We start from the raw sequence: 11,163 nt of genomic DNA, 5'->3' as shown, positions 1-11,163 counted from the left end.
CTAAGAGAAATTCAAATATAATTAAATACAGAAAAATTAACTAAAATTACAAATACACGCAATAAACCGTATCCTCCCAACTTTAATAGTACCCCAGCCAAAATTATTGAACCCGAAACAGGTGCTTCTACATGAGCCCTAGGTAATCATAAATGAACCTACTCTGATTTGAGGAAAGGTATCCTGTAGAGCAGCGTTTCTCAAACTTGTTTGAAGTGGGGACCACTTTTCTAAGTCAGAACAGTTCCGCGGACCGCCTTACTCTTGTTCCCTTCGAAAGCAAATTTATAATTTTTGTAGTATAATTTAATATCAATATACTATATATTTTAAAATAGAATTAATTAAAATTAATTCATCATCATATCCTTCACGTATTAGACCCTACAGGATCTGTTACGGTCTCATGCCAGCGCTTGCGTGGTCTTCCCAATTTCCTCTTTCCTCTTGGTGCGTAAGTAAGAATCTGTTTAGGCCATCTAGTGCGATCCATCCTTTCGACATGTTTTTTTTCCACTGAAGTCGATATTGTTGAACAAAATTAACTATAGGATCCATTTTTAGTTCCTGCAATATGTCCACATTTTTACGGTGTTCCAGCAAAGAGCATCCCGCTGTTCGTCTCATGAACCTCATTTCAGCTGTCGTCAGCCTTTGCTCATGAGCTTTTCTGATTGTCCATGCCTCGCTACCGTAAGTGAGGACCGGTCGAGCTAGTGTTTTATATACCTTTAGCCTTGTATGTTTCTGAACATGGGATGATTTGAAGACGGTGTTAATCACGCCAGTGATTTTTATCAATTTAGATATTTTGTTAGACATATCTTCATCAGTGATGTAAGAGAGGTTATAACCTAAATAGTTAAATGAATTAACACGTTCAATTAAAGTATTATTTATCATGATCTTACTTGGAATTGGGTTCTCTCCCGAAAATGCCATGACTTTCGTTTTCTCTTTTGAGATTTCCATATTGAAATCCGAGGCGATTATTTGCAAATTATAAATGGCATTTTATACCTTTGGAGGCAAAGTCATCATGCTGGAATTCAAATTAATCAAAATACAGTTCTCGATACACTAATGTTTTCCGACGATCAGGTTATTAAAATTAATTAAAAATAAATTAATTTTATATTAGTATTAACTAATTAAGCTAATGTTAATAGAAGAAAATTCATTTTTGTTTCTTTAATAATTCAAGACTATTAGAATTTGGATAATCTTTAACTTATTAACTAAAAAAATAAGTAAATGTTGGTACTCACATTAATGAGATGGATGAGCCTGCCGACGTATGATTGTAAGCTTAAGTCGGAGATCGTCACATACATCGAGCCTGCCTGCCTGCCGACGTATGATTGTAAGCTTAAGTCGGAGATCGTCACATACATCGAGTCGATTTCGGTAGCCTGCTTTGTTTTTATTAGAGTTAGTGATGAAAACCCTTTCTCACACAGATACGTAAAATCGAACTGAATTACAATCTCTAAAGCACCATTGTACAGTTCACTGTATTTTCTTTTCACTTGTGATGAGCAGAAATTAACCATACCTTCCGCTTGGAATTTCATTTTAAGTCCGGTCTCATTCGAGAGTTCAATCACCTGTTCTCTTTCACTCAATGAAAGTTTGTTAGTTTCAATATCGCAATGAAAGTGATCACGAACTCATGAAAATTCTTCATATTTACTTGGAAAATAAGTTTCAAATTGTGAATTCAGAGTTGTATTATTGGTGTACGACGTGCAGTACGTGACCATTTCAATGTGCAGACTGGGTGTCGGCAAAACTATTAAGAAAGTCATAAATACATGAAAAGGTTCGGTCCTCTGTTATGAATTCGGGTGGACCCTGGCTGGGTTACAGGGGCGGCGCCAGATGTGCAGGAAAGAGGTGGCGAGAAACACCACGCTCATAGTGCTTTAAATCCCTCTTTTGTTGTTGAGAGTAGAGTGGCAAGTCAGTAGGTGGATAGGGTAATAAATTTCGTAAAATGTCAGTACTGAGAGAAAAAGTGAAAGGCGATTGCCATGTGTCATTTCCAAACTCTGAGATTTTCAGCTGTAGAGTGATACGCAATTCGTTTGAATTTTATTTCTTCTTTTGCCTTTTTTTCAAGGACCACAAGCACAGACCTCGAGGACCACAGGTGGTCCGCGGACTGTAGTTTGAGAAACGCTGCCGTAGAGGCTGGTCCACAATAAACCGGGAACAAGAACGACGAGAACGGAAAAAATAAAAATGGATATATACAGAGTGGAAGATAGTACATTAAGCCTAATTGTAGGGCGTGATTCCTTAAAATATAACGAAAAAAAGTCTAATATCATTTTGCTCGTTTTTGCGAGGTTTTTGAAGAAATAATACTTTTATGCCGACATTTCGATCGCGAATTTTACGAATACTGTTTAAAATACGGTTTAATTTCTTGTATAACAACGAAGAGAACGTTTGTTATGTTCACGTTGCAGTAGTACTTTAATTATAAAATTCACAGATTTCGAATTAATCGTTTGAAGAAATATTGAAAACATTCATTGTCGAGTGACGTACAAATTAAAATTAATATTAAACTACCCCCCATTGAGGGTAGCCCTTACGGACTCAGTATATCCTCAAAAAAAATTATTATAGGCTACATATCTAAACATAGATGTTAAATTTTAAAGAAAGGAAATAGAGAAAAGTGCGTGAAAAATTATAATTGTTATTAATGTGGCACCATGTGATTAATTAGGATTTGGCAGGCTTTTTTAACACAATTATCACAATGTCATCCCTCAGAGATGTTGGCAGAGCAAACTGCCGTCGAAATTCTTCGAAAAAAGCTGGTATAATCCCTCGAGTATCTATGAGCAAGCCGAATACCTCAACGTGAATTAAGGCATATTTCAGCTTGAAATAGTCGACTGTAGGCTCATAGATCGACTTCTTCTCAAGGTGGACCTCGGCTGACTGATGACATTCTACTTCAAAACGTAGGGGAGTGTCGGGTAGTATCGGACATCGGGTAGTATCGGACAGTTCGTTTCTTTCTTCTACCACTACATGGTAGTACCTGAATGACATGGTTACTTTTCTCTATGCGACATCGTAGAAACGTAACCATGTCAATCAGGTACTATCATCGTGTGGTAGATGAAAGAATCTCGCTGTCCGATATTACCCGATGTCCGATACTACCCGACTCTCCCCTATCGTGGGGTCTAAAAATCTGGCATCGCTGTCCGGACGGCAGAGAATTCGCCTACTACTCGCATCTGATCAGCTGTTGTGATGTTTACACTGCATTAGTGTGCAGTTGGACGTACAGCGATACAGTTTAGCTTATTTCAAAACTACGAGATGCCGGAGTTCACAAATCGTGAGTACTTTGACATGATCCAGGCCGCAGAAGAAATTCGGAACAGTGAAGAACTACTGGCCAGAGTTCGTCATAATTGGACTAGAAGATGTGAAAGCTGCACGCACGCTGATGGTGGACATTTTGAACAGTACCTGTAAGATGTGAGTGGAATGTGGTTTACAGAGTTTATTACTTTTCATTTCATTATTAACGCCCAGAATTGGTGATTCGTAAAACAACAAACTGTAATGTTAATTACATCTTGTTCACGAAGTTACATCAGTTTTATTTTTTCATTAATTGTAACTGGAACTTCAATCCGAAGTGTTTCCACTAATTTGGACATAATTTTTTGATTTTCACGTTATTTCTTGTTTAATGTACGTATATCTTGCTTACATTAAAATTATTACGCCATACTTAGTATTGAATTGTTAGTGTGTATTCATTGTTGAACTACGCCCGAACACGAGCTATTTTATTCATTCGGGTTATTAATTTACATTTTCTGACATTAAATTACACAAACTAAACAAGTAACAGTTACGTCCCTATCCTGAGCAAGATTAATCCATTCTCTATCATCACATCCCACCTCCCTCAAATCCATTTAATACTATCCTCCGATCTACGTTTCTGCCTCCCCAAAGGTTTATTCCCCTCCGGTCTCCCAACTAACACTCTATATACATTTCTGGATTCGCCCATACATGCTACATGCACATCCATCTCAAACGTCTGGATTTAATGTTCCTAATTATGTCAGGTGAAGAATACAATGCGTGCAGTCCTGCGTTGTGTAACTTTCTCCATTCTCCTGTAACTTCATCCCTCTTAGCCCCAAATATTTTCATAAGAAACTTATTCTCAAACACCCTTAATCTCTGTTCCTCTCTCAAATTTTCACAACTATAGAGAACAATCGGTAATATAACTGTTTTATAAATTATAACTTTCGGATTTTTTGACAGCAGATGGATGACAAAGGTTTCTCAACCGAATAATAACACGCATTTCCCATATATATTCTGCGTTTAATTTCCTCCCGAGTGTCATTTATATTTGAAGAGTCCGCTGCAAGAATGATGGATGTCATTTGGAATACATTTTTCAGGAGAAGCAATTGAAAGTTTGAAATGCTTAGTGCTCAGAGCTTAACTGTGATTTTCTGATCATTACTGGACAATGACTATCAGTGTTAATGCCATTTATAACTCTCTATGTACATTCTATATGTCTTAAGCTATGCATTGATAGTCTGGTTCATTTTCGACAAGAAAGTGACATCCATCATTCTTGCAGTGGATTCTTCATTTGTTACTGTTGCTCCAAGATATTTGAATTTTTCCACCTCTTCGAAGGATAAATCTCCAATTTTTATATCTCTATTTCGTACAATATTCTGGTCACGAGACATAATCATATACTTCGTCTTCTCGGGGTTTACTTCCAAACCTATCGCTTTACTTGCTTCAAGTAAAATTTCCGTGTTTTCCCTAATCATTTGAGGATTTTCTCCTAACATATTCACGTCAACCGCATAGACAAGAAGCTGATGTAATCCGTTCAATTCCAAAACCTCTCTGTTGTCCTGAACTTTCCTAATGGCATATTCTAGAGCGAAGTTACTGCATCTCCTTGCTTTAGCCCGCAGTGAATTGGTAAAGCATCAGATAAAAACTGCCCTATACGGACTCTGCTGACACATTTGAATTAATACTTCATCATCATCATCATCATCATCATCATCATCATCATCATCAACATCATCATCATCATCACATCATGGTTTAGGCTTAGTGCCTGTTTCGTCTTCACATTTTATTCAGTTCCACCTCTTCTTAGGACGTCCGACATCTCTTTTACCTTTAGGTTGGTACTGTTTATCAGTGCTGGAATTCTTTCATTATCCATTCGAGATAGGTGTTCTTTCCACTTTTCTTTATAATCTTCAACTTTATCGTTTATGTTGTATATATTTAATTCTTTACGGATATCCTCATTTCTCATCAGATCCCTTCTTGTACATCCCTTTACTCTGCGAAGAAGCCTCATCTCTGCAGCCTGTAATTTACTTTTATCTCGTTGTTTAATTATCCATGAGTCGCTTCCATATGTCAACACGGGTACTGCCATAGTTTTATAGAACTTTAGTTTTGTTTCTTTTCTAGTTTTATTTTTAGTGTTCTATTTATTGTTCCGCATATCCACTGGAATTTGCTTATTTTGTTGTCAATATCTCTGTCTACATCATAAGTTATATTACAACCTAAATAATCAAAATGAGATACTTGTTCTATGGGCTTATTATCAACTATTATTTTTGTACGAATTGGAAATTTACCACTGTGGGCCATTACTTTAGTTTTATGAGTTGATATGCTCAAATTATAGTCTTCTTTTCCTAGTAGGTGTAGTTTGTGAATGGAATATTGCAATTTTTCTTCACTTAATAATAATAATTTTAATGATACTCAAAATTTCTTACTTCTATTATGATGTTGTCTCAGTTACGAAATCACTCTTATTTCTTAATCCAATTACATGTAATCAGTATCTTGCTGTATGTTTATAAACGTAAGGTCGGTGGACACGACGTGCTTATCATATTAGGTTAGGCCTAATACAAACTAATACAAAATGGGCGTATTAATCAATAGGCCAGTGCGGAAATGCGATGTTAAACAGGACGGAACATTAGCCGGGCTGTCACCGAGCCGTGATTGATTAATCGGATCAACATATGTTCTCCTGCGACGGGGGGCGTCTGTGTTTGATCGACGCGGATTACGCAAATCTCACGCCTCACAGCGAGTTTAACAGGTTTCAGCCTTACCTGTCTTAACGGCTTTCACGTCGTGTTGCCGAGCGCCCCCGTGTCCCACGTGCTGGGCTCCAATTGAATACACACGCGTGTCTTAACAATTCCAACTCCATTCTGCACTGTGGCGAGGTCACGTCATGGAGATTACAAACCCCGGTCTCTTGGTTCAAAGCTATTCTGTTAATCTTTTCCTATATGAGTAAGTGCGTGATCTAAAACTCTACGAATAGGTACATACGTGATATGTTTTATATATATATATATATATATATATATATAGCTACAGGGTGAAAAGTAATTAAACCGACGAACTCTGGGAGGTTGTATGGGACACCAATATGTAAAACAGCAAGGTCGCCTCGTGTCTTCATAAACAATACTTCAGATCATAATGATATATCACAACAGCCTGTGCAGTTGCCACGTTTTAATAACATACAATTCATCATTTTAATGGAATCTACAAAACAAAATCTACACTAGTATTATGAAGTTTAAAATGTAAAACATTACGTGTTCACAATTTTCACAATTTTATGACCTTGTAACATGATTACATTTTAATTATGCATATGTTTGTACATTTTATATATATATATATATATATATATATATATATATATATATATATATATATAATGATCAATTTTAAACAGTCCATCTCATCGACTATCATTGTAATTATCATATAGATTAATAATGAGATATTGTACACAGAACCTGAAGATGCCTGAATGGGCGAAAACGTTCGTAACTTACTTTGTATAAAACTCAATGACTACATGTTATGAAATATATGTCATTGTTTTAATAATTGATTTGTCATAAGACTGAATAAAACAAATATTATATTGTATTAACATTGACAATCTGAATATTTACAACATGCTTTCTAAGTTTATTGCTTCAGTCTCGTATAAAATTTTTACATACCAAAATCAAAAGTTGTCCAAAAACATTTACACACCAAAATCACTGCGAAAGATGTTCAGAAATACCTCCATTGATCTGTACACAAAGGTTACATCGGCGGGACATGGATTGTCTAACGGGGTGAAAGACTTCAGGATTATCGTTTATTTTTCCTGCTGCAGCAAAAATCCACGCCACCAGACCGGTTTAATAAAGCATTGCACTGGGTCAAGATGTACAACAAAATGTGAATTTGTAGAGTCGTCATGAATACAGATTTAAAAATTCGTGTTTACTTATATATGCAGATTTGACTTTGGGCGTGGTAAGCGATTGAAGGTGGAAAGTGGGTAAATAATAAGAGTAAAATTAAATAATAAATGTTACATAATTGTATTATGTCACTGGTTTCGATTTTCCAAACAAACCAAAATCTTTCAAAAAATTTCGTTTTTGCGAGATTTTTAACTATATAAATATGAATAAAATCAACAAATTCCGTCGGATTGGTCTGATTTCTTAAAAAAACGTTAAATTCGTGTGGACTCACCTATATATCACAACAATTTCGCGTTCTCATGCGGAGGAATATGGGTTTGTTTGTGTAAATCGTCCAATTGTAAAAATCGTCGTAATGGTTTACTTACTTACAAATTTACTTTTACAGAAGCCGGAAGTTCATTGCCACCCTCACATAAGATCGCCATCGGCTCCTATCTTGACCAAGATTAATCTAGTCTCTGCCATCATATCCCAACTCCCTCAGAACCATTTTCATATTATCCTCCCATCTACGTATCGACCTCTCCAAAGGTATTTTTCCCTCCCGTCTTCCACCAAACCTATATGCATTTCTGAATTCACCTATACGTGCTACATGCCCTGCCCATCTCAAACGTCTGGATTTATTGTTGCTAATTACGTTAGGCGAAGAATACAATGCGTGCAATTCTGCGTTGTCAAAGTTTCTCCATTCTTCTGTAGCTTCATCTTCTTAGCCCCAAATATTTTCCTAAGAACCTTATTCTCGAACATTCTTAATCTCTTTTCCTCTCTCAAAGTGATAGTCGAAGTTTCACAACCATACAGAACAACCGGTAATATGACTGTAGTATGGATTCTGACTTTCAGTTCTTTTTAAAGTATACTGGTTAGCAAAAACATCTAAACCGAATAATAGCAGGCATTTCCCATATTTGTTCTGAATTTAATTTCCTCTCGAGTGTTTGTGAAACAATAATAAACATTGATGGAAATAATAATAATAATAATAATAATAATAATAATAATAATAATAATAATAATAATAAATGAAGTAATTTGAATATTTAAAATTGTTATATGTGTAAGTATTAAAAAGTAAAAAATTGAAACAACTACTATTTTGGTAACGAGAATATTGATAAATGATTGCTTAGTTTATTCTTTTGTCTGCGAGCTTCTAAATCTAAACGGAAACAGGAGAAATTTCGAGACATGGTGTTATTAATAACTCATGATTAATAATAGTAAATCATTCTAACGTCATAAGACAAATATTTAAGTCTGTAACCAAAAGCGTATCAATAATAAAATGACTAGAATCTAATAGCAAAGGCCCTGAAAATCCTTAGTTAATCTTTTATTGATACATAGCATAAACTGTTTATTTTTGCGCCTTGCTCATTCTGAAACTTCTCCAACAGTTGTGTACAACGGGACAGTTGCATGGTTATTAGCAGGCGTTAATTCCCTTGAAACTTTATTCTTCTGTGGCTACGTAGGCTACTGTATTATCGATATTTCATAGCCATCATGCTAACTTATTATCATAATATTAGTTATGTCCGGTGATCGATCTCCGAAGGAGATTAGATTGGCTGTCTTTCGGTTTTTTCCATAGTAATGTCTTGCTATGAAGGCTCTTTGTGCCGAAAGAACAATTTGCTTGAGTTGATCTCTATTTCCATGACTGTCCAATAGTCGTTTTTCTTGTGGAATTTCAGTTACAGCTTGGTGAATTGTGCGTTCTTTTGCTGTATATACTTGTACATGTCTATTGCATATTATTATTCTTGCTTTATTCTTAGTCACAACATTTGGTCCTCTAAATAAATCATATATTTATGCTAAATATGCCACTGTTGAGATATTGAACCGAGTATTGGCCCGAATTTTCCTTTCAGTCCTTTTCTGTGAAAAAAAAAGAAGCTTATGCTCATCTTTTCTTGTGATCGTCTATGTTTCACAACCATAAGCCATCACAGGTATAGTCAGTTAGCTTTGTATTTCTAGAAAGTAATTTATTTTTCAGTAAGTTTGGAAGAGCATGGTAACATTGATTAGTCTTTCCGATTCTAGCATTAATTTCAGCTTTTGGTCTATTATCAATAGTAAATGGTGCAGCAAACCATTTAATCTTACAAACTCTTCGTGAAAATTTAATGAGTTGATTTGTGTAGAGTTGTTAGGTTGCTAGATTTTAAGTAGTAACAAAATATTTTATTTTCTCAGAATTATTGTCTCGATTTGTTCCTCTTAAAGAGTTAAAATTTTTGCCTTTATCTGTCGTATCTCCAGTAAAACCATATCATCGGTATACGTTAAAATCATCATTATCCAAAACATGTATTAGACCAGGTTGTCTTTCAGGTTTCACATCAGTCCATCTCTTAGTCGGGCGATCAACGGATCTTCTTCCACGGGGAGCATACTGCAGGATTTGTTTCAGGATGACTTCTATCCATCCTGAAATGATTTTCCTGGTTTTTCCTTTGTTTGTTTACATATTGTAATATCGTGATTTACCGAAGGTAGTATCGTAAAGAATTTGCACTTTGAAATGTTGGCAAACAAAGAAACAAATGGTAGGGAGGTGATAAAAACAGAAGAAAGTGTACAAAGATTATCAGAAATAAACTACTCTAATACAATAAAATAGATATTAATTGACTTACTAAAATTCTATTTCACTAATGTTACCTTTACCAAAATTTTCGAACGGAACCGCCATTTTCACTCGAATATCTATGCGGGAAACAAATTACGATCGCAAAGCATGTTTTGTAGTTCCGTAAAGAATTTACAGTTTGAAATGTTGGCAAACAAAGAAACAAATGCTAGGATAGTGATAAAATTAAACAATTGCTGAGGAAGCTATAAAATTAAACAAATGCTAGGGAAGCGACAAAATTGTGCTATAAACAGCCATGATTGGTTAAAAGACGTCCTTTCTTACCGTTTTATTGGTCAAAAGTAGTATGACGTAGTAAAAGTGTAATAGTAATTTTAATTTCTATCAATATAACGTCTGTATTTAACAATAGGAGTTTTGTCAGGATCAGTCTGTGCTTATCTATTTAACAAATATTAGTAGTTAACAATATTTGTCACATTTATTTATTTAGTTTTTTTTATAACGTTTTCGGCTTGAGTAAGCCATCTTCAGAAAAAAGTTTTATGCCTATATACATGAAGTGGTACATATGTGTATAGTACAAATAAATGAAACAGTTGAAAAATATGTGTCTGTGGAGATGAGTGAACATAGAATGATTAAAACATTACCGTATTAAAAACAAGGGCTATATAAGCCATGATCAAAAGTTATTAAAAAGTCTATCTAAGCTTTAACGTGCCGGTACTAACAACGTTTGTATTATTTGTTTTTATTGTACTAATGAGCTGATCTATAATTGACTAAGGGCTATTGACCAGCATACAAGTATCAATAAATAAATGAAATAAGTAAATTATTATATTATTATTTTTGTTATTATTATTATTATTGTTATTGTTATTGTTCGTTTTTGTGTCTCTGAGGGTTTTTTTTGCTTCAATATTCTCGATCATAATAATTTCGCTCATATTTAATCATAAATAGGTAAATAGCTAAATCCCCTAATGGAAAACAACATGCTCTCTCTAAAATAGTTTATCACGAAATACCAAACCCACTGTACGTGGAAACGGCTCAGTTTTGAGATAATCGGACTGTATATGATTCGCAGAAAGAGCTGATCCTGAACTTTGGTCTCTGATAAAATCGCATAGAAGCCTCAACATCACATTTTGTTAATTTGGTTTTAACTGTGGCGAA

General features: G+C 34.9%; 1 protein-coding gene and 1 pseudogene across 1 annotated transcript in view; one reads left to right on the top strand and one right to left on the bottom strand.

Annotated features, from left to right (window-relative positions):
* LOC138695365 (NADH-ubiquinone oxidoreductase chain 4-like) overlaps window positions 1–1,038 on the bottom strand; it is a 1,870-nt pseudogene extending 832 nt beyond the window's left edge.
* The window catches only part of dve (SATB1_N and homeodomain domain-containing protein dve), a 540,584-nt gene that overhangs the window by 350,843 nt on the left and 178,578 nt on the right, over window positions 1–11,163 (top strand). The window lies entirely within an intron of this gene.

Source organism: Periplaneta americana, chromosome 2 (genome assembly GCF_040183065.1).
Source record: "Periplaneta americana isolate PAMFEO1 chromosome 2, P.americana_PAMFEO1_priV1, whole genome shotgun sequence".
Taxonomy (NCBI): domain Eukaryota; kingdom Metazoa; phylum Arthropoda; class Insecta; order Blattodea; family Blattidae; genus Periplaneta; species Periplaneta americana.
This window is presented reverse-complemented; position numbering and strand designations above follow the sequence as displayed.